The sequence below is a fragment of the Ranitomeya imitator genome, chromosome 6, assembly GCF_032444005.1.
Source record: "Ranitomeya imitator isolate aRanImi1 chromosome 6, aRanImi1.pri, whole genome shotgun sequence".
Taxonomy (NCBI): domain Eukaryota; kingdom Metazoa; phylum Chordata; class Amphibia; order Anura; family Dendrobatidae; genus Ranitomeya; species Ranitomeya imitator.
The window spans coordinates 417,898,036-417,920,445 of record NC_091287.1 but is presented as its reverse complement, the minus strand read 5'-3'; positions in this window follow the sequence as shown (position 1 = coordinate 417,920,445).

The following is a 22,410-nucleotide window of genomic DNA, read 5'->3' as shown; positions in this document are numbered from 1 at the left end:
AAAACATCAGAAAGGCAGAGAAGAAGAATGGTGAGATCAGTCAAGGACAATCCTCAGACCACCTCCAGAGAGCTGCAGCATCAACTTGCTGCAGATGGTGTCACTGTGCATCGGTCAACTATACAACGCACTTTGCACAAGGAGAAGCTGTATGGAGAGTGATGCGAAAGAAGCCGTTTCTGCAAGCACGCCACAAACAGAGTCGGCTGAGGTATGCAAAAGCACATTTGGAGAAGCCAATTTCTTTTTGGAAGAAGGTCCTGTGGACTGATGAAACCAAGATTGAGTTGTTTGGTCATACAAAAAGGCGTTATGCATGGCGGCAAAAAAACACAGCATTCCAAGAAAAACACTTGCTACCCACAGTAAAATTTGGTGGAGGTTCCATCATGCTTTGGGGCTGTGTGGCCAATGCCGGCAGCGGGAATCTTGTTAAAGTTGAGGGACGCATGATTCCTCTCAGTATCAGCAGATTCTTGACAATAATGTTCATGAATCAGTGACAAAGTTGAAGTTATGCAGGGGATGGATCTTTCAGCAAGACAATGATCCAAAACATCGCTCCAAATCTACTCAGGCATTCATGCAGAGGAACAATTACACTGTTCTGGAATGGCCATCCCAGTCCCCAGACCTGAATATCATTGAACATCTGTGGGATCATTTGAAGAGGGATGTCCATGCTCGGCGACCATCAAACTTAACTGAACTGGAATTGTTTTGTAAAGAGGAATGGTCAAAAATACCTTCATCCAGGATCCAGGAACTCATTAAAAGCTACAGGAAGCGACTAGACGCTGTTATTTTTGCAAAAGGGGGATCTACTAAATATTAATGTCACTTTTCTGGTGGGGTGCCCATACTTATGCACCTGTCAAATTTTGTTTGAATGCAGATTGCACATTTTCTGTTAGTACAATAAATCTCATTTCAAGGCAGAAACATTACTGTGTCCAACAGTTATTAGATATATGAAACTGAAATAGCTGTTGCAAAAAAAAACAATTTTTATAAAACATTAAGCTTAAGATTATTAGGGGTGCCCAAACTTTTTCATATAACTGTATATATATATATATGTATATATATATATACATATATATATATATATACAGTACAGACCAAAAGTTTGGACACACCTCATTTAAAGATTTTTCTGTATTTTCATGACTATAAAAATTATACATTCACACTGAAGGCATCAAAACTATGAATTAACACATGTGGAATTATATACTTAACAAAAAAGTGTGAAACAACTGAAATTATGTCTCATATTCTAGGTTCTTCAAAGTAGCCACATTTTGTTTGAGTACTGCTTTGCATACTCCTTGAACCAGTCAGAAACAGACATCCAACAGCGGGTCAAGAACATGAAGAGCTGGACAGCACCTGGCCCCATCATGATCCACACCTACTGGCTAAAGAAATTAACAGAAGTACATGACTGCATGGCAAGGCAGATGAACCAATAGCTAGAAGGAGGCAACTACCCCGCTTGGCTAACACAAGGAAGGACAGTGCTGATCATGAAGGATCCTCACAAAGGAACAGTTCCATTCAACTACCGCCAAATAACCTGCCTTACAACAACATGGAAAGTCCTGTTAGGCATCATAGCCACCAAGCTTCTGACTGGAGATGTGCGACCGGTTGGTAATGTAGAGAGGCAAGGTAGTCAGGATTGATGGAGTGGAATTACCAGCAGAGGACATAGCAGATGTACAGGCATGCTACAAGTACCTCGGCATCCCACAGGGATATGGTAACCATGATGAGGAGGCAAGGAAAGCAGCAACATCCAAATACCATTAAAGGGTAAGACAGGTCCTGAAGAGCCAGCTCAATGGGAAGAACAAAATCCACGCCATTAATACATATGCCCTGCCAGTTATCAGATACCTTGCTGGCATAGCGTGCTGGCCAAAAGAAGAGATGGAACCTGCAGATGTGAAGACATGAAAGCTCCTCACAATGCATGGAGGTCTCCACCCTAAGTTTAACACCCAAAGATTGTATACCAACAGAAAGGAGGGTGGTCGAGGCTTGATTTGCATCCAAGCCGCCATCATGGATGAAACAAGGAGAATCCAGGAATACATCAGAAAATGGCACCAAAAGATGAGATGTTGAGAGAAAGCCTAAGGCAGCAACAACAACAGATCTGGAAGTAAGAACAAGAACATGAAGCGCCATGGCAAGACAAGCCGCTGCAGGGGATGTACCATCATCAGATAATGGAGGTGGCTGACATGGAGAAATCCTACCAATGGCAGGAGAAAGCTGGACTCTGAGACAACACAGAGGCACTAATCATAGCAGCACAAGAGCAAGCACTAAGTACCAGATCCAGAGAAGCAGGAATATACCACACAAGACAAGACCCAAGGTACAGACTATAGAAAGATGCAAAATGCAAGCATGAGCAGGGTATACTGAACACCACAACCAAGTAGCGGGAATTGTATACAGGAACTTATGCACAGTATATGAGATAAATCCCCCTTAATCCAAGTGGGAGACCCCAGAAAAAGTGGTGGAAAATGAAAGGGCTAAAGTCCTATGGGACTTCAAGAACCAGACATTGTGATAATAGACAAGGATCAGAAGACAGCAATGATAATAGATGTGGCAGTGCCAGGTGACAACAACATCAGAAGAAAGGAATATGACAAGCTGGAGAAATACCAGAGCCTCACAGGAGAACTGGAGAAGATGTGGAAGGTGAAGGCAACAATGAATCCAGTGGTGATAGGAGCACTTGAAGCAGTGACCCCTAAGTTGGGAAAATGGCTCCAACAGATCCCAGTAGCAACATCTGAACTCACTGTCCAGAAAAGCGCAATGCTGGGAACAACTGAGATCCTGCGCAGAACCCTCAAACTCCCAGGCCTCTGGTAGAGGACCCGAGAAAGGACTAAAAAAAAGACCACCCCCATTAGGGGGTGAGAAGTGTTTTTTATATACATAGTACTCCGATACAATCACTCCACAATAACAAAAGGAGCTACTAGCTGCCACCAGCAATCATTTACATATGCCGATTAGACACAAGTTACAGGTAGTGTATGGTTTCAGTGGTGCGGTTTACCAAGCAAAAGGAGCAGAGCTATTAAATTTTATATATTTAATTCGGAATAGTAGGCCTGTGTTTCTAAAAAAAAATACAAAGATGTTACAAAATGGGAACAAAACAATGCGATATATACAATCACATGGGGGAAAAAGGGATAAGACTAAAGGTACCGTCACACTAAGCGACGCTGCAGCGATACCGACAACGATCCGGATCGCTGCAGCGTCGCTGTTTGGTCGCTGGAGAGCTGTCACACAGACAGCTCTCCAGCGACCAACTATGACGGTAACCAGGGTAAACATCGGGTTACTAAGCGCAGGGCCGCGCTTAGTAACCCGATGTTTACCCTGGTTACCAGCGTAAAAGTAAAAAACAAACAAACACTACATACTTACCTTCCGCTGTCTGTCCCTCAGCTCTCTGCTTCTCTGCCCTGTGTAAGCACAGCGGCCGGAAAGCACAGCGGTGACGTCACCGCTCTGCTTTCCGGCTGGCGCTTACACAGGGCAGAGAAGCAGAGCGCCGAGGGACAGACACCGGAATGTAAGTATGTAGTGTTTTTTTTTTTTTTACTTTTACGCTGGTAACCAGGGTAAACATCGGGTTACTAAGCGCGGCCCTGCGCTTAGTAACCCGATGTTTACCCTGGTTACCAGCGAAGACATCGCTGAATTGGTGTCACACGCCGATTCAGCGATGTCAGCAGGAAGTCCAGCGACGAAATAAAGTGCTGGACTTTCTGCAGCGACCATCGACATCACAGCAAGATCCAGATCGCTGCTGCCTGTCAAACTGAACGATATCGCTAGCCAGGACGCTGCAACGTCACGGATCGCTAGCGATATCGTTTAGTGTGACGGTACCTTAAGAAAAAAATAGTGCTAAAACTGTGTCACGGAAATGGCACAGAGTTTAGCTGAGGAAAACAAACTGAACTGCAGAAAGCTGTACTTTGTAGAACTGACAAATGACCCAAACTCTGACTTTTATTTCACCAATGTTACACCCATTTACCTCCTCTTGGTGAGCTAATATGGGTGCTGGTTGTGTGATGTGTTGGGTCTTTTAGAAGTTTATGAGATCCACAACTTTCAGCATATCTTCGCCTCTGGAGGTCCCAGGCAGGAGATATTGTCATGTTTTCTATTGTGATTATACCTTTCTATCATGATGAAACATTGCATTCATAGCATCATCCATCTGACCAATATTAAGCTGTAGGTCTTTTACCGGCCTTACAGTGATGTCAATTCATGTTTTATGTTCGTCCTTTCGCTACGACACCGGAAATATATCGCCCATAAATATTGGATCACTGCAAATCCCAATATTCATCACTGACAACTGGCTCCAGAAAGTTTGAGATAATTTCTTTGAGCAGAGGAAGCCCTTGTACTTCTCCGCCTCTGAGTAAACAAATCCTAGGTTTGTTGGCTTGTTCTCATCAGTTATCCATTGTGGTAATTACCTGTTCATGGCAACACAGCCTACTTCAATGGAAGTTGAAGTGTCAGCTCTTTCTCACTTCCCCAGTTATATTTAACCCCTTAATCCCATTGGACGTACTATCCCCTCAAGGTGACCTGGGACTTAATTCCCAGTGACAGGATACTAAGTCCAGTGCGATCAGCCACGCTCACGGGGGAAGCGAGGCCGATCGCAGCCGGGTATCAGATGGAGACGTTTATTCTCAGCGAGGTAAGGCAAGTTTAGGACCTGGTATAAGAGAGATGCCGTAGAGGGGCTACCAGGTACACATAAAATTGGCCATTTTTATGCGCTAAATGCTCTCATTTTTCATATTTCTAGTGCAGTAATGCAGTTCAATTTTCGTGTTTCATGGTTGCATGTTTTAGCGCTGCAGTGTGCTGCCTTATTTACTTGACTGTATATGAGTTGGCGACTCTAGGTTCAGCACCTGTTCACACTTAGTTTATGTTTGGATGTGCCGGTCAGGTTCTTGAAATGTATTTTTTAGCCTTCTGATCTTCTGATCGTGCACTCCGCCTCCTAGCCACAGGTGTTTTAATTACAGCAGGTCCAATATCCCTCCATAGAGAGAGAGAATTTTAGTCTAGGAAGAGGTTTCACATGTACCCATTCAGATGGAGACGTTTATTCTCAGCGAGGTAAGGCAAGTTTAGGACCTGGTATAAGAGAGATGCCGTAGAGGGGCTACCAGGTACACATAAAATTGGCCATTTTTATGCGCTAAACGCTCTCATTTTTCATATTTCTAGTGCAGTAATGCAGTTGAATTTTCGTGTTTCATGGTTGCATGTTTTAGCGCTGCAGTGTGCTGCCTTATTTACTTGAATGTGCCAGGAGTAGTCACGGACCACCCCCGGCACATTAACCCCTGGCACACTGTGATCAAACATGATCGCAGTGTTCCGGCGGTATAGGGAAGCATCGCGCAGGGAGGGGGCTCCCTGCGTGCTTCCCTGAGACCCTCGGAGCAACGCGATGTGATCCCGTTGCTCCGAGGGTCTCTTACCTCCTCCTCCCTGCAGGCCCGGATCCAAAATGGCCGCAGGGCTGCATCCGGGTCCTGCAGGGATGTGGTTTACCAGCGCCTGCTCAGAGCAGGTGCCCGTTAGCCTCCCTGCTGTGACTGTGTGATCGCTGATCTGACACAGTGCACAGCAAAGTGTCAGATCAGCTATCTGTCAATATAATGTGATGCCACCCTCGGGCAAAGTAAAAAAGTTTAAAATAAATTTACATGTGTAAAAAAAATAAAAAAATCCTAAATAAATTAAAAAAATATATATATATAGTGTTCCAATAAATACATTCCATTATCTAAATAAAAAAACAAAACAATAAAAGTACAGATATTTAGTATCACCGCGTGCGTAACGACCCGACCTATAAAACTGTCCCACTAATTAACCCCTTCAGTGAACACCGTAAAAAAATAAAAAAAACGAGGCAAAAAACAACCCTTTATTATCATACCACCGAACAAAAAGTGGAATAGCACGCAATCAAAAAGACAGATATAAATAACCATGATACTGCTGAAAACGTGATCTTGTCCCACAAAAAACGAGCTGCCATACAGCGTCATCAGTGAAAAAATAAAAGTTATAGTCCTCAGAATAAAGCAATGCAAAAATAATTCTTTTTTCGATAAAATAGTTTTTATCGTATAAAAGCGCCAAAACATAAAAAAAATATAAATGAGGTATCGCTGTAATCGTACTGACCCGAAGAATAATACTGCTTTATTCATTTTACCAAACGCGGAACGATATTAACGCCCCCCCCCCCCCCAAAAGAATTTCATGAATAGCTGTTTTTTGTCATACTGCCTCACAAAAATTTGAATAAAAAGCGATCAAAAAATGTCACATGCCCGAAAGTGTTACCAATAAAAACGTCAACTCGTCCCGCAAAAAAACAAGACCTCACATGACTCTGTGGACCAAAATATCGAAAAATTATAGCTCTCAAAATGTGGTAACGCAAAAAAATATTTTTTGCAATAAAAAGCGTCTTTTAGTGTGTGACAGCTGCCAATCATAAAAATCCGCTAAAAAACCCACTATAAAAGTAAATCAAACCTCCCTTCATCACCCCCTTAGTTAGGGAAAAATAAAAAAAATAAAAAATGTATTTATTTCCATTTTCCCATTAGGGTTAAGGCTAGGGTTAGGGCTAGGGTTAGTGTTAGGGTTAGGGTTGAGGCTAGGGTTAGGGTTTCGATTACATTTACGGATGGGATTAGAGTTAGGGGTGTGTCAGGGTTAGGGGTGTGGTTAGGGTTATGGTTGGGATTAGGGTTAGGGGTCTGTTGGAGTTAGGGGTGTGGCTAGGGTTGGGGTTAGGGGTGTGGTTGGGATTAGGGGTGTGTTTAGGTTAGGGTTTCAGTTAGAATTGGGGGTTTCCATTGTTTAGGAACATCAGGGGCTCTCCAAACGCGACATGGCGTGCGATCTCAAGACAGGAGGGTTGGAGGGCACCATCGTAATGTCACAAACTGGGATCCACCCGGAGTATGTCAAACAGGAGTAATGTCAAAAAGAGAAAAAGAGACATACACAAAACCAGGGATCACCAAAAAAAGATAATCATTATAATACAAAAGTAAATTTTATTATGGTCAAACAAGACACACCAAACAATTAAAAACATTTAAAAACCAAGATGGTACATACCCCAAATGGGGAATACCCCCCTAGACCAGAAAAAGGCTTATACCAAAATATATACATATGTAATATGACATGTACATTCACATGACAATAAATGGTTAATATGAACGTGTAAAGTATACCGCTGCTCTAAGAACGGAACTGCAGTAATTGCTCTATAGGCGTGTAGTCACTATGGCCATAGTGGATAAAAGGTGGAGCTCCCAAAATCATGAATAAATCATGTACACCAAATAATGGTCCGAAGGTAGGGCATGTATGGCACAGACCAGATGAACACCAATTATACACAGTTATTTGTGCAATAAGCAATATCACAAGACTGATCAGTCTAATACTTATATATATTAAGACGCCCTATATGCCCAATAGGCCTGATATACCCATAAGTTCTATATGCATAGTGCACTAGATGTACAGCATGGAGTAAAAATAGCAATACCTGAACCTCAGTTTCAGCAAATAAAGGAGACATGCATAAGTGCACATAGGGAATGAAGTAACATCATACAAGACCTACCTAAAGGCAATAACTAGGCCTAGGCCATATAAAAAAGAAAGGCATAGAGGTGTAGACAAGAGGGAGCCAAGAGCGCCATATAGAACCTGCCCGGAGCACGAGACAGCACTAATAAGGTATAAAGCCGGTCAAGGGGGGCAAAGAAAGCCCAACACGTATCGCCACAACGTGGCTTGGTCAGGGGCAGGAGTTGTACATTTATACCTTATTAGTGCTGTCTCGTGCTCTGGGCAGGTTCTATATGGCGCTCTTGGCTCCCTCTTGTCTACACCTCTATGCCTTTCTTTTTGATATGGCCTAGGCCTAGTTATTGTCTTTAGGTAGGTCTTGTATGATGTTACTTGATTCCCTATGTGCACTTATGCATGTCTCCTTTATTTGCTGAAACTGAGGTTCAGGTATTGCCCTTTTTACTCCATGCTGTACATCTAGTGCACTATGCATATAGAACTTATGGGTATATCAGGCCTATTGGGCATATACTGCGTCTTAATATATATAAGTATTAGACTGATCAGTCTTGTGATATTGCTTATTGCACAAATAACTGTGTATAATTGGTGTTCATTTGGTCTGTGCCATACATGCCCTACCTTCGGACCATTATTTGGTGTACATGATTTATTCATGATTTTGGGAGCTCCACCTTTTATCCACTATGGCCATAGTGACTACACGCCTATAGAGCAATTACTGCAGTTCCGTTCTTAGAGCAGCGGTATACTTTACACGTTGATATTAACCATTTATTGTCATGTGAATGTACATGTCATATTACATATGTATATATATTCTGGTATAAGCCTTTTTCTGGTCTAGGGGGGTATTCCCCATTTGGGGTATGTACCATCTTGGTTTTTAAATGTTTTTAATTGTTGAGTGTGTCTTGTTTGACCATAATAAAATTTACTTTTGTATTATAATTATTATCTTTTTTGGTGATCCCTGGTTTTGCGTATGTCTCTTTTTCTCTTTTTGACATGGCGTGCGATCTCAATTCCAGCCAATTCTGCGTTGAAAAAGTAAAACAGTGCTCCTTCCCTTCCAAGCTCTCCCGTGCGCCCAAACAGGGGTTTACCCCAACATATGGGGTATCAGTAAACTCAGGACAAATTGGACAACAACTTCTGGGGTCCAATTTCTCTTGTTACCCTTGGGAAAATAAAAATTTGGGGGGCTAAAAAAAACATTTTTGTGTGACAAAACTTTTTTTCTATTTTCACGGCTCTGCGTTATAAATTGTAGTGAAATACTTGGGGGTTCAAACTTCTCACAACACATCTAGATAAGTTCCTTGGGGGGTCTAGGTTCCAATATGTGGTCACTTGTTGGGGGTTTCTACTGTTTAGGTACATCAGGGGCTCTGCAAATGCAAGGTGACGCCTGCAGACCAATCCGTCTAAGTCTGCATTCCAAATGGCACTCCTTCGCTTCCGAGCTCTGCCATGCGCCCAAACGGTTATCCCTCCCCCCCCCACATATGGGGTATCAGCGTACTCAGGACAAATTGGACAACAACTTTTGGGGTCCAATTTCTCTTGTTACCCTTGGCAAAACAAAAATTTCGGGGGCTAAAAAAACATTTTTGTAGGAAAAAAATGATTTTTTATTTTCACAGCTCTGCGTTATAAACTGTAGTGAAATTCTTGAGGGTTCAAAGTTCTCACAACACATCTAGAAAAGTTCCTTGGGGGGGTCTAGGTTCCAATATGGGGTCATGTGTTGGGGGTTTCTACTGTTTAGGTACATCAGGGGCACTGCAAATGCAACGTGACGCCTGCAGACCAATCCATCTAAGTCTGCATTACAAATGGCGCTCCTTCCCTTCCGAGCTCTTCCATGTGCGTAAACGGTGGTTACCCCGCCACATATGGGGTATCAGCATACTCAAGACAAATTGCACAACAATGTTTGGGGTCCAATTTCTCCTGTTACCCTTGGGAAAATACAAAACTGGGGGCTAAAAAATAATTTTTGTGGAAAAAAAATAATTGTTATTTTCACGGCTCTGCGTCATAAACTGTAGTGAAACACTTGGGGGTTCAAAGCTCTCACAACACATCTAGATAAGATCCTTAGGGGGTCTACTTTCCAAAATGGTGTCACTTGTTGGGGGGTTTCAATGTTTAGGCACATCAGGGGCTCTCCAAATGCAGCATGGCATCCCATCTTAATTCCTGTCAATTTTGCATTGAAAAATCAAATGGCGCTCCTTCCCTTCCGAGCTCTCCCATGCGCCCAAACAGTGGTTTACCCCCACATATGGGGTATCAACGTACTCAGGACAAATTATACAACAACTTTTGGGGTCCAATTTCTTCTCTTACCCATGGGAAAATAAAAAATTGGGGGCGAAAAGATCATTTTTGTAAAAAAATATGATTTTTTATTTTTACGGCTCTGCATTATAAACTTCTGTGAAGCCCTAGGTGGGTCAAAGTGATCACCACACATCTAGATAAGTTCCTTAGGGGTCTACTTTCCAAAATGGTGTCACTTGTGGGGGGTTTCAATGTTTAGGCACATCAGTGGCTCTCCAAACGCAACATGGCGTCCCATCTCAATTCTTGTCAATTTTGCATTGAAAAGTCAAATGGCGCTCCTTCCCTTCCGAGCGCTCTCATGCGCCCAAACAGTGGTTTACCCCCACATATGGGGTATCAGCGTACTCAGGACAAATTATACAACAACTTTTGGGGTCCAATTTCTTCTCTTACCCTTGGGAAAATAAAAAATTGGGGGCGAAAAGATCATTTTTGTGAAAAAATATGATTTTTTATTTTTACGGCTCTGCATTATAAACTTCTGTGAATCACTTAATGGGTCAAAGTGCTCACCACACATCTAGATAAGTTCCTTAGGGGGTCTACTTTCCAAAATGGTGTCACTTGTGGGGGGTTTCAATGTTTAGGCACATCAGGGGCTCTCCAAACGCAACATGGCGTCCCATCTCAATTCCAGTCAATTTTGCATTGAAAAGTCAAATGGCGCTCCTTCGCTTCCGAGCTCTGTCATGCGCCCAAAAAGTGGTTTACCCCCACATATGGGGTATTGACGTACTCAGGAAAAATTGTAAAACAACTTTTGGGGTCCATTTTCTCCTGTTACCCTTGGTAAAATAAAACAAATTAGAGCTGAAGTAAATTTTTTGTGAAAAAAGTTAAATGTTCATTTTTTATTTAAACATTCCAAAAACTCCTGTGAAACACCTGAAGGGTTAATAAACTTTTTGAATGTGGTTTTCAGCACGTTGAGGGGTGCAGTTTTTAGTATGGTGTCACACTTGGGTATTTTCTATCATATAGACCCCTAAAAATGACTTCAAATGAGATGTGGTCCCTAAAAAAAATGGTGTTGTAAAAATCAGAAATTGCTGGTCAACTTTTAACCCTTATAACTCCCTAACAAAAATAAATTTGGTTCCAAAATTGTGCTGATGTAAAGTAGACATGTGGGAAATGTTACTTATTTAAACACCCATCCCTTGTAGATTGTGAGCCTTCGCCGGCAGGGTCTTCTCTCCTCCTGTACCAGTTGTGACTTGTATTGTTTAAGATTATTGTACTTGTTTTTATTATGTATACCCCTCCTCATATGTAAAGCGCCATGGAATAAATGGCGCTATAACAAAAAATAATAATAATACTTATTAAGTATTTTGTGTGACATATCTTTGTGATTTAATTTCATAAAAATTCAAAGTTGGAAAATTGCGGAATTTTCAAAATTTTCACCAAATTTCCATTTTTTTTCACAAATAAACGCAGGTAATATCAAAGAAATTTTACCACTAGCATGAAGTACAATATGTCACAAGAAAACATTGTCAGAATCACCAGGATCAGTTGAAGCGTTCCAGAGTCATAACCTCATAAAGGGACAGTGGTCAGAATTGTAAAAATTGGCCCTGTCATTAACATGCAAACCACCCTTGGGGGTTAAGGGGTTAATCCCATATGTTCAATGTGAGGGTGATATGTCCCCTCTCTGGAGATATCTTTATGGATTTTACAATTTTTCTCTACAACACAGCACCACAACAAAAACCGCCACACTGCACTAAGTGAAAAAACCTAAAATATAGCTTTCAACATGGTCTTAGACATAAAGCTTAACAATTGTCTAAAATGTTAATACATTAATATGTTTTTTTTTTATTTTCTTTTTGTCCTAATTTTTACTCCGTGTGTTGGGTGAAAAATGAGCACTAAGCAATGTGTGAACCTGACGAGAATGGAATGAGTGTGGAGCAGCTATGAGAGGTTTTAAATAGCTGGGACCAAATTAGCACAAAGATGAGTCAGCCTGAATGTCCCATGCCATTTAAAGTAGGTCATGTAACAACTAGCAGTAGGTGAGTAAATTTTAACAGTCCATACTTGCTGCAACAACCTAAATGACCTAATTTAAAGGAACAATAAACAGATGGCAGCTTGGTAGTAAGATGACTGAGTGACTTTATCTGTGATTATGCAGGACTTGGCAATTCAGCAAACTAGGGCACCTGCAGTGTACATTGTATTTCAATGGGGTTTACTGACTACGGTGTCATCTTGCATGCACCTTTATCTCCAGCCATTTTTAAGATGAGAGTGGCAGTGCTGTCAGGGGAGGGGGGAGAAAGCTTTGCTAAGGGAAGGGCATGGCTTCACAGTGCAATAAAACAAAGCAGAACTTCTAGAGCATTGTTCCCCAACTCCGGTTCTCAAGAGCCACCAACAGGTCATGTTTTAGCATAGCCAAGGTGATAATTGCATTACCTGGAAAGGCAAGAATTCCATCACCTGTGAAATACTAAGGAAATCCTGAAAACGACCTGTTGGTAGCTCTTGAGGACTGGAGTTGGGGAACACTGTTCTAGAGTATATATTAGGAAGCAAGGCAGGTAAACTAGGCATTTGCCTTTGGACCCACTCCGCCAGGGGCCCCCACTCAGTGGCGTGCTGCTAATAGAGGCACACCATGTGGCCAGTGAGTCAGGGGGGCCCAGTGCCAGCTCCAGTACCTCCGCATTACACATTCAACTGTATCAGCATCATAGATGCTGATACAGTTGAATGCAAAGGATGGAGGAGAGAGATTCAGGTGACGTTCCCTCTCCCATCATTCCCCCTCTGCTTCTGTTGCAGCGGGCGCAATTACATCACTTCATCATGTGCCACGCTATGTCAGGCAGTGATGCTGCTGAGTAGACACGCTGCAGAGATCGGAGCAGCTGGGGAATGGTTAGAGCTGAGGATTTTATTTTTTTTTTAAATCAGTGAGTGCAAAGTGACCACAATACTGGAGGACTAAGGGGGGTGTATTATATTATATGTACTGTATAAGGGCTGCATGATACTAAGGCTGCTTTATACTCTATGGGGGCTGCATTATGCTCTGAGGGGCTGCATGATACTGTATGGGGATGCATTACACTATATGTACATCATGGGCCTACATTATACTCTATGGGGATGCATTATACTCTATGTGAGTGCATTATACTCTGAGGGCTGCATTATACTCTAAGGGGTCTGCATTATACTCTATCAAGGACTATGAGGAGTGCATTATACTAATACTTTATCGGAGCTGCATTATACAATATGGGGTCTGCATTATACTCTATATCAAGGACTATAGGCTGTGTATTATACTGTATTTACTATATGGGGACTGCATTATACTCTATCAAGGACTATGGGTAGTTCATTATACTGTGTGAACTATATGGGGGCTGCATTATACTCTTTCGAAGACTATGGGCAGTGCATTATACTGTGTGGAGGACTACGGGGAATGTATTATACTGTATGGAGGACTATGAGGAATGTATTATACTATATGAAGGACTGTGGGGTGCATTATACTAGGGGCAGTGCTTTATACAATATAGAGGACTATAGGATGCATTATATTATATTGAGGTCTATGGGAAATGAAATATACTATATTGAGGCCTATAGGAAGTGCATTGTACTATATGGAGGACTATGGGGAGTGCATTGTACTATATGGGGGACTATGGAGAGTGCATTATACTATATGGAGGACTATGGGGAGTGCATTATACTATATGGAGGACTGTTTTCTGCATTATACCATATGGAGGACTATGGCGTGTACATTATACTATATGGAGGACAATGTTGGGTGCATTATACTATATGGAGGACTATGGGGTACATTAAACAATATGGAGGACTATGGGATGCACTATACTATATTGAAGCCTATGGGAAGTGTATTCTGCTATATGGAGGACTGTGTGGAGAGCATTATACTATATGGAGGACTGTGGGGACTGCATTATACTATATAGAGGACAATGGGGAATGCTATATATTATATAGAGGACTATGGTGAGTGCATTCTACTATATGGAGGACTATGGGGAGTGCATTATACTATATGGAAGACTATGTTTTATGCATTATACTATATGGAGGACTATGGGGTGTGCATTATACTATATGGATGACTATGGGAAGTGCATTGTACTATATGGAGGACTATGTTGTGTGCTTTATACTATATGTAGGACTATGGGGAGTGCATTATACTATATGGAGGATTGTTGTGTGCATTATACTATATGAAGGACTATGTTTTGTGCATTATACTATGTAGAGGACTATGTGGTGTGTATTATACTATTTGGAGGACAATGTTGTGTGCATTATACTATATGGCGGACTATGGGGGTGCATTATACAATATTTAGGACTATGAAATGCACTACACTATATTGATGCCTATAGGAAGTGTTATACTATATGGAGGACTGTGTTTAGTTCATTATATTATATAGAGGACTATGGGGAGTGCATTATACTATATAGAGAACTATGAGGAGTGCATTATACTATATGGAGGACTATGGCGAGTGCATTATATATGGAGGACTATGGGGTGTGCATTATGCTATATGTAGGATTGTTGTGTGCATTATACTATATAGAGCACTATGGGGAGTGCATTATACTATATGGAGGACTATGAGTAATTGTTGTGAATTCTGTGGCAGAGCTCCCTCCTGTGGTCACAAGTGGTACTTCGGCTGATTCTCTCTGTGAGCTTCCGTTGGTGGAGGAAAGTGGTACTGCGGCTCCTGAGTTTCCTTCCTCAGGTGATGTGGTGAAGTCGTTAGGTGCTGCTCTATTTAACTCCACCTAGTGCCTTGATCCTGGCCTCCAGTCAATGTTCTAGTATTGGACCTGTTTCCTCCTGGATCATTCCTGTGGCCTGCTGCTCTGCATAGCTAAGTTCCGCTTTGCTATTTTGTTTGCTGTTTTTTCTGTCCAGCTTGTCTATTTGTTTTTTCCTGCTTGCTGGAAGCTCTGGGACGCAGAGGGTGTACCTCCGTGCCGTTAGTTCGGTACGGAGGGTCTTTTTGCCCCCTTTGTGTGGTTTTTGTAGGGTTTTGTGTTGACCGCAAAGTTACCTTTCCTATCCTCGCTCTGTTCAGAAAGTTGGGCCTCACTTTTCTAAATCTATTTCATCTCTACATTTGTCTTTTCATCTTAACTCACAGTCATTATATGTGGGGGCTGCCTTTTCCTTTGGGGTATTTCTCTGAGGCAAGGTAGGCTTATTTTCCTCTTCAGGCTAGCTAGTTTCTCAGGCTGTGCCGAGTTGCATAGGGAGCGTTAGGCGCAATCCACGGCTGCCTCTAGTGTGGTTGGAGAGGATTAGGGATTGCGGTCAGCAGAGTTCCCACGTCTCAGAGCTCGTCTATGTTTTTGGGTTATTGTCAGGTCACTGTATGTGCTCTGACCTCTATGTCCATTGTGGTACTGAATTACTTTATCATAACAGTACTGGAGGCCCAAAGTACTAATGATTCTCAATAGAGGGAAAAAAGAAGTTCTGAGACCATTTTTTTTTCTCTGCACTGTGTTTTGCCTTTTTTTCCCCCTAGACATTTCGGTGGTTCAGGACACAGGTGTAGCGATGGACATTAAAGGTCTGTCTTCATGTGTGGATCAGCTCACGGCAAGAGTACAAAATATTCAAGACTTTGTGGTTCAGAATTCTATGTTAGAACCGAGAATTTCTATTCCTGATTTGTTTTTTGGAGATAGAACTAAATTTCTGAGTTTCAAAAATAATTGTAAACTATTTCTGGCTTTGAAACCTCGCTCCTCTGGTGACCCAGTTCAACAAGTTAGGATCATTATTTCTTTTTTACGTGGCGACCCTCAGGACTGGGCATTTGCTCTTGCGTCAGGAGATCCTGCATTAAGTAATATCGATGCGTTTTTCCTGGCTCTCGGATTGCTGTACGATGAACCTAATTCAGTGGATCAGGCAGAGAAAAATTTGCTGGCTCTGTGTCAGGGTCAGGATGAGATAGAGGTATATTGTCAGAAATTTAGAAACTGGTCCGTACTCACTCAATGGAATGAAGGTGCGCTCGCAGCTATTTTCAGAAAGGGTCTCTCTGAAGCCCTTAAGGATGTCATGGTGGGATTTCCTATGCCTGCTGGTCTGAATGAGTCTATGTCTTTGGCCATTCAGATCGGTCGACGCTTGCATGAGCGTAAATCTGTGCACCATTTGGCGGTATTACCTGAGCTTAAATCTGAGCCTATGCAGTGCGATAGGACTTTGACCAGAGTTGAACGGCAAGAACACAGACGTCTGAATGGGCTGTGTTTCTACTGTGGTGATTCCACTCATGCTATCTCTGATTGTCCTAAGCGCACTAAGCGGTTCGCTAGGTCTGCCACCATTGGTACGGTACAGTCAAAATTTCTTCTGTCCGTTACCTTGATCTGCTCTTTGTCATCGTATTCTGTCATGGCATTTGTGGATTCAGGCGCTGCCCTGAATTTGATGGACTTGGAGTATGCTAGGCGTTGTGGGTTTTTCTTGGAGCCCTTGCAGTGTCCTATTCCATTGAGAGGAATTGATGCTACGCCTTTGGCCAAGAATAAGCCTCAGTACTGGACCCAGCTGACCATGTGCATGGCTCCTGCACATCAGGAGGTTATTCGCTTTCTGGTGTTGCATAATCTGCATGATGTGGTCGTGTTGGGGTTGCCATGGCTACAAGTCCATAATCCAGTATTAGATTGGAAATCCATGTCTGTGTCCAGCTTGGGTTGTCAGGGGGTACATGGTGATGTCCCATTTCTGACTATTTCGTCATCCACCCCTTCTGAGGTTCCAGAGTTCTTGTCTGATTACCGGGATGTATTTGATGAGCCCAAGTCCGATACCCTACCTCCGCATAGGGATTGTGATTGTGCTATCGATTTGATTCCTGGTAGTAAATTCCCAAAAGGTCGACTGTTTAATTTATCTGTGCCTGAGCACGCCGCTATGCGGAGTTATGTGAAGGAGTCCTTGGAGAAGGGGCATATTCGCCCGTCATCGTCGCCATTAGGAGCAGGGTTCTTTTTTGTAGCCGAGAAGGATGGTTCGCTGAGACCTTGTATAGATTACCGCCTTCTAAATAAGATCACGGTTAAATTTCAGTACCCCTTGCCGTTGTTATCTGATTTGTTTGCTCGGATTAAAGGTACCGTCACACTAGACGATATCGCTAGCGATCCGTGACGTTGCAGCGTCCTCGCTAGCGATATCGTCCAGTGTGACAGGCAGCAGCGATCAGACCCCTGCTGTGCTGTCGCTGGTCGGGGAAGAAAGTCCAGAACTTTATTTCGTCGCTGGACTCCCCGTAGACATCGCTGAATCGGCGTGTGTGACACCGATTCAGCGATGTCTTCACTGGTAACCAGGGTAAACATCGGGTAACTAAGCGCAGGGCCGCGCTTAGTAACCCGATGTTTACCCTGGTTACCATCCTAAAAGTAAAAAAAAACAAACAGTACATACTTACCTACAGCCGTCTGTCCTCCAGCGCTGTGCTCTGCTCTCCTCCTGTACTGGCTGTGAGCGTCGGTCAGCCGGAAAGCAGAGCGGTGACGTCACCGCTCTGCTTTCCGGCCGCTGTGCTCACACAGACAGTACAGGAGGAGAGCAGAGCACAGCGCTGGAGGACAGACGGCTGTAGGTAAGTATGTACTGTTTTTTTTTTTTACTTTTAGGATGGTAACCATGGTAAACATCGGGTTACTAAGCGCGGCCCTGCGCTTAGTTACCCGATGTTTACCCTGGTTACCGGCATTGTTGGTCGCTGGAGAGCGGTCTGTGTGACAGCTCTCCAGCGACCAAACAGCGACGCTGCAGCGATCCGGATCGTTGTCGGTATCGCTGCAGCGTCGCTAAGTGTGACGGTACCTTTAGGGGGCTAGTTGGTTCACCAAGATAGATCTTCGTGGTGCGTATAATCTTGTGCGTATTAAGCGAGGCGATGAATGGAAAACTGCATTTAATACGCCCGAGGGCCATTTTGAGTATCTAGTAATGCCATTCGGACTTGCCAATGCTCCATCAGTGTTTCAGTCCTTAATGCATGACATCTTCCGAGAGTACCTGGATAAATTCCTGATTGTGTACTTGGATGACATTTTGATCTTCTCGGATGATTGGGAGTCTCATGTGAAGCAGGTCAGAACGGTGTTTCAGGTCCTGCGTGCTAATTCTTTGTTTGTGAAGGGATCAAAGTGTCTCTTTGGTGTTCAGAAGGTTTCATTTTTGGGGTTCATCTTTTCCCCTTCTACTATCGAGATGGACCCTGTTAAGGTCCAAGCCATCCATGATTGGACTCAGCCGACATCTCTGAAAAGTCTGCAAAAGTTCCTGGGCTTTGCTAATTTTTATCGTCGCTTCATCTGCAATTTTTCTAGTATTGCTAAACCATTGACCGATTTGACCAAGAAGGGTGCTGATGTGGTCAGTTGGTCTTCTGCTGCTGTGGAAGCTTTTCAAGAGTTGAAGCGTCGTTTTTCTTCTGCCCCTGTGTTGTGTCAACCAGATGTTTCGCTTCCATTCCAGGTCGAGGTTGATGCTTCTGAGATTGGAGCAGGGGCTGTTTTGTCGCAGAGAAGTTCTGATTGCTCGGTGATGAAACCATGCGCCTTCTTTTCCAGGAAGTTTTCGCCTGCTGAGCGAAATTATGATGTGGGCAATCGAGAGTTGCTGGCCATGAAGTGGGCATTCGAGGAGTGGCGTAATTGGCTTGAAGGAGCTAAGCATCGCGTGGTGGTCTTGACTGATCATAAGAACTTGACTTATCTCGAGTCTGCCAAGCGGTTGAATCCTAGACAGGCTCGTTGGTCGCTGTTTTTTGCCCGTTTTGACTTTGTGATTTCGTACCTTCCGGGCTCTAAAAATTTGAAGGCGGATGCTCTGTCTAGGAGTTTTGTGCCCGACTCTCCGGGTTTATCTGAGCCGGCTGGTATCCTCAAAGAGGGAGTAATTGTGTCTGCCATCTCCCCTGATTTGCGGCGGGTGCTGCAAAAATTTCAGGCTAATAAACCTGATCGTTGCCCAGCGGAGAAACTGTTTGTCCCTGATAGGTGGACGAATAAAGTTATCTCTGAGGTTCATTGTTCGGTGTTGGCTGGTCATCCTGGAATCTTTGGTACCAGAGAGTTAGTGGCTAGATCCTTTTGGTGGCCATCTCTGTCGCGGGATGTGCGTTCTTTTGTGCAGTCCTGTGGGATTTGTGCTCGGGCTAAGCCCTGCTGTTCTCGTGCCAGTGGGTTGCTTTTGCCCTTGCCGGTCCCGAAGAGGCCTTGGACACATATCTCTATGGATTTTATTTCAGATCTTCCCGTCTCTCAAAAGATGTCAGTCATTTGGGTGGTCTGTGATCGCTTCTCTAAGATGGTCCATTTGGTACCCTTGTCTAAATTACCTTCCTCCTCTGATTTGGTGCCATTGTTCTTCCAGCATGTGGTTCGTTTACATGGCATTCCAGAGAATATCGTTTCTGACAGAGGTTCCCAGTTTGTTTCGAGGTTTTGGCGAGCCTTTTGTGGTAGGATGGGCATTGACTTGTCTTTTTCCTCGGCTTTCCATCCTCAGACTAATGGCCAGACCGAACGAACCAATCAGACCTTGGAAACATATCTGAGATGCTTTGTTTCTGCTGATCAGGATGACTGGGTGTCCTTTTTGCCTTTGGCTGAGTTCGCCCTTAATAATCGGGCCAGCTCGGCTACCTTGGTTTCGCCGTTTTTCTGCAACTCTGGGTTCCATCCTCGTTTCTCTTCAGGGCAGGTTGAGTCTTCGGACTGTCCTGGTGTTGATACTGTGGTGGACAGGTTGCAGCAGATTTGGACTCATGTAGTGGACAATTTGACCTTGTCCCAGGAGAAGGCTCAACGTTTCGCTAATCGCAGATGCTGTGTGGGTCCCCGACTTCGTGTTGGGGATTTGGTTTGGTTATCTTCTCGTCATATTCCTATGAAGGTTTCCTCTCCTAAGTTTAAACCTCGTTTCATTGGTCCGTATAGGATTTCTGAGGTTCTTAATCCTGTGTCTTTTCGTCTGACCCTTCCAGATTCTTTTTCCATACATAACGTATTCCATAGGTCATTGTTGCGGAGATACGTGGCACCTATGGTTCCATCTGTTGATCCTCCTGCCCCGGTTTTGGTGGAGGGGGAGTTGGAGTATATTGTGGAGAAGATTTTGGATTCTCGTGTTTCAAGACGGAAACTCCAAAGAGGAGGGACGACAGGACGTAGCAGGGGATGTATGGCTTGACAAAATTAAAATTCCCGGATTGACAGATGAGGAACTACAAGAATTGAATGGATGCATCACGGAAGACGAAATTAGTATGGCAATAAAGGGGATGGGAGCCAATAATGCACCTGGACCCGATGGATTTAATGGTTCTTTCTATAAAGCAATGAGTGAGCAAATAACTCCCACACTTAAAGATTTATATAATCGTATTTTACAAGGAGAAACTATGTCAGAAGTCATGAATACGGCTTACATAAAACTTCTCCCAAAGGGAGGGAAAGACTTAGAGGACCCCTCGGGTTATAGACCGATATCACTGATAAATCAAGATGTCAAACTCCTCTCAAAAATTATGGCAGATAGGTTGGCTAAAATACTGCCAAGATTAATATCGAAACATCAAACAGGCTTTGTAAAGGGAAGGTCAGCCGTTGCTAATATAAGAAAAGCCATGTTGTTGTTAGACATGGTTAGGAACAAACAATTGGAAAAGGGGGAGGATCCAGCAATGGTCACATTAGATGCAGAAAAAGCATTCGATAATGTGAGGTGGCCATGGCTGGGTCAAGTACTAGACAAAATAAACCTAGTAGGCCCATTTAGGCAATTTCTGGAGGTATTGTACCATAACCCCAAGGCAAAGGTATATACAACGGGGTTTCTTTCCGATGCCTTTGAGCTGAAGAAGGGAACAAGGCAGGGATGCCCTTTATCTCCTTTGTTGTTTAATCTAGCAATCGAACCCTTGTCAAGGTACCTAACTGATCATAGCTCTTACAAGGGGATAAAGGTGGGAAAGGAGGTGGTCAAAACTGCTTTGTTTGCAGATGACATAATTTTGTTCATGAGAAATCCAGAAGAAGATCTCCCTAGGTTACTATTAGAGATTGAAAAATTTGGGGAATTCTCGGGCTTTCGATTAAACAAGACTAAATGTGAAATTCTGTTCATGAGAAATAATGTGAAACGTGGTCAGGGAAATAATATAATGGGCATCCCGAAAGCGGCAGCATCTGTAAAATATTTGGGAATACATTTGGGAAGTTCGCCGAAACAAATATATGACCTAAATTATAAGCCTATTATTGACAAAATAGAGAAAGAATTGGAAAGATGGGGAAATCTACCCCTCTCACTACTAGGCCGCTGTCATCTAATTAAGATGACAAGCTTTGCGAGATTATTATATCCAATGCAGACTATTCCAATGCTAATCCGACACGTCGATGTTCTCAAATTGAATAGGGCTTTCTCTAAATTTATTTGGAGGGGGAGAAAAGCGAGACTTGTTATGAGAACACTAATGCGGCCAAAAGAGGGAGGAGGAGTAGGGTTGCCGAATATTAGAGGGTATAATCTCTCGTGCTTAATGAGGAATGTAGTTGATTGGATTAAAAAGACAGGACGCTATACAGATTATACACTAGAAACGGAATTTTGTGGCTCATGGGATTTGACAGCATTGCTTCACACGCCACTGTCATACTTACCACCAAATATTAAACACTCGGTTATTTGTAAAGACACTATTGCTACATGGAAAGCAGTAAGGAAAAAACTGAAAATGTCATGGAGAGTGTCAAAGCACCTGAATCCTTGGTCATTTCCAGCCTTTAAATTGGGAAGGGAAAATAAATTATTCATAGAATGGTCTAGAAAAGGAGTACAGACACTAGAAGATTTACTACATTTACAGGAAGGTCGGTGGCTGACGGGATCTGAGGTATTAGACAAATATGAGCTACCGGGATTCCATTTGATGCTATATAGTCAACTGAAGCATTATGTACTAGATTTCTTACAAGATGTAAGGAAGGAGGTTGACTCAGATGTGTGGGGAGACTTAGTCACTAAAGACATTAAGGAAATATCGATCTCCTCGATATATGGGTCGTTGAGAGATGTATTACGACCATCAGGGTCAGACAAAGTGTTTTGCAAATGGGAAAAATTCATGCAAGATGAAGAACTTGAGCATAAAATACTACATGGATGGAAATTGGTAAGGGAACATATCATAAATGAGCAATGGAGGGATAGCCAATTTAGAATAATGCATAAAA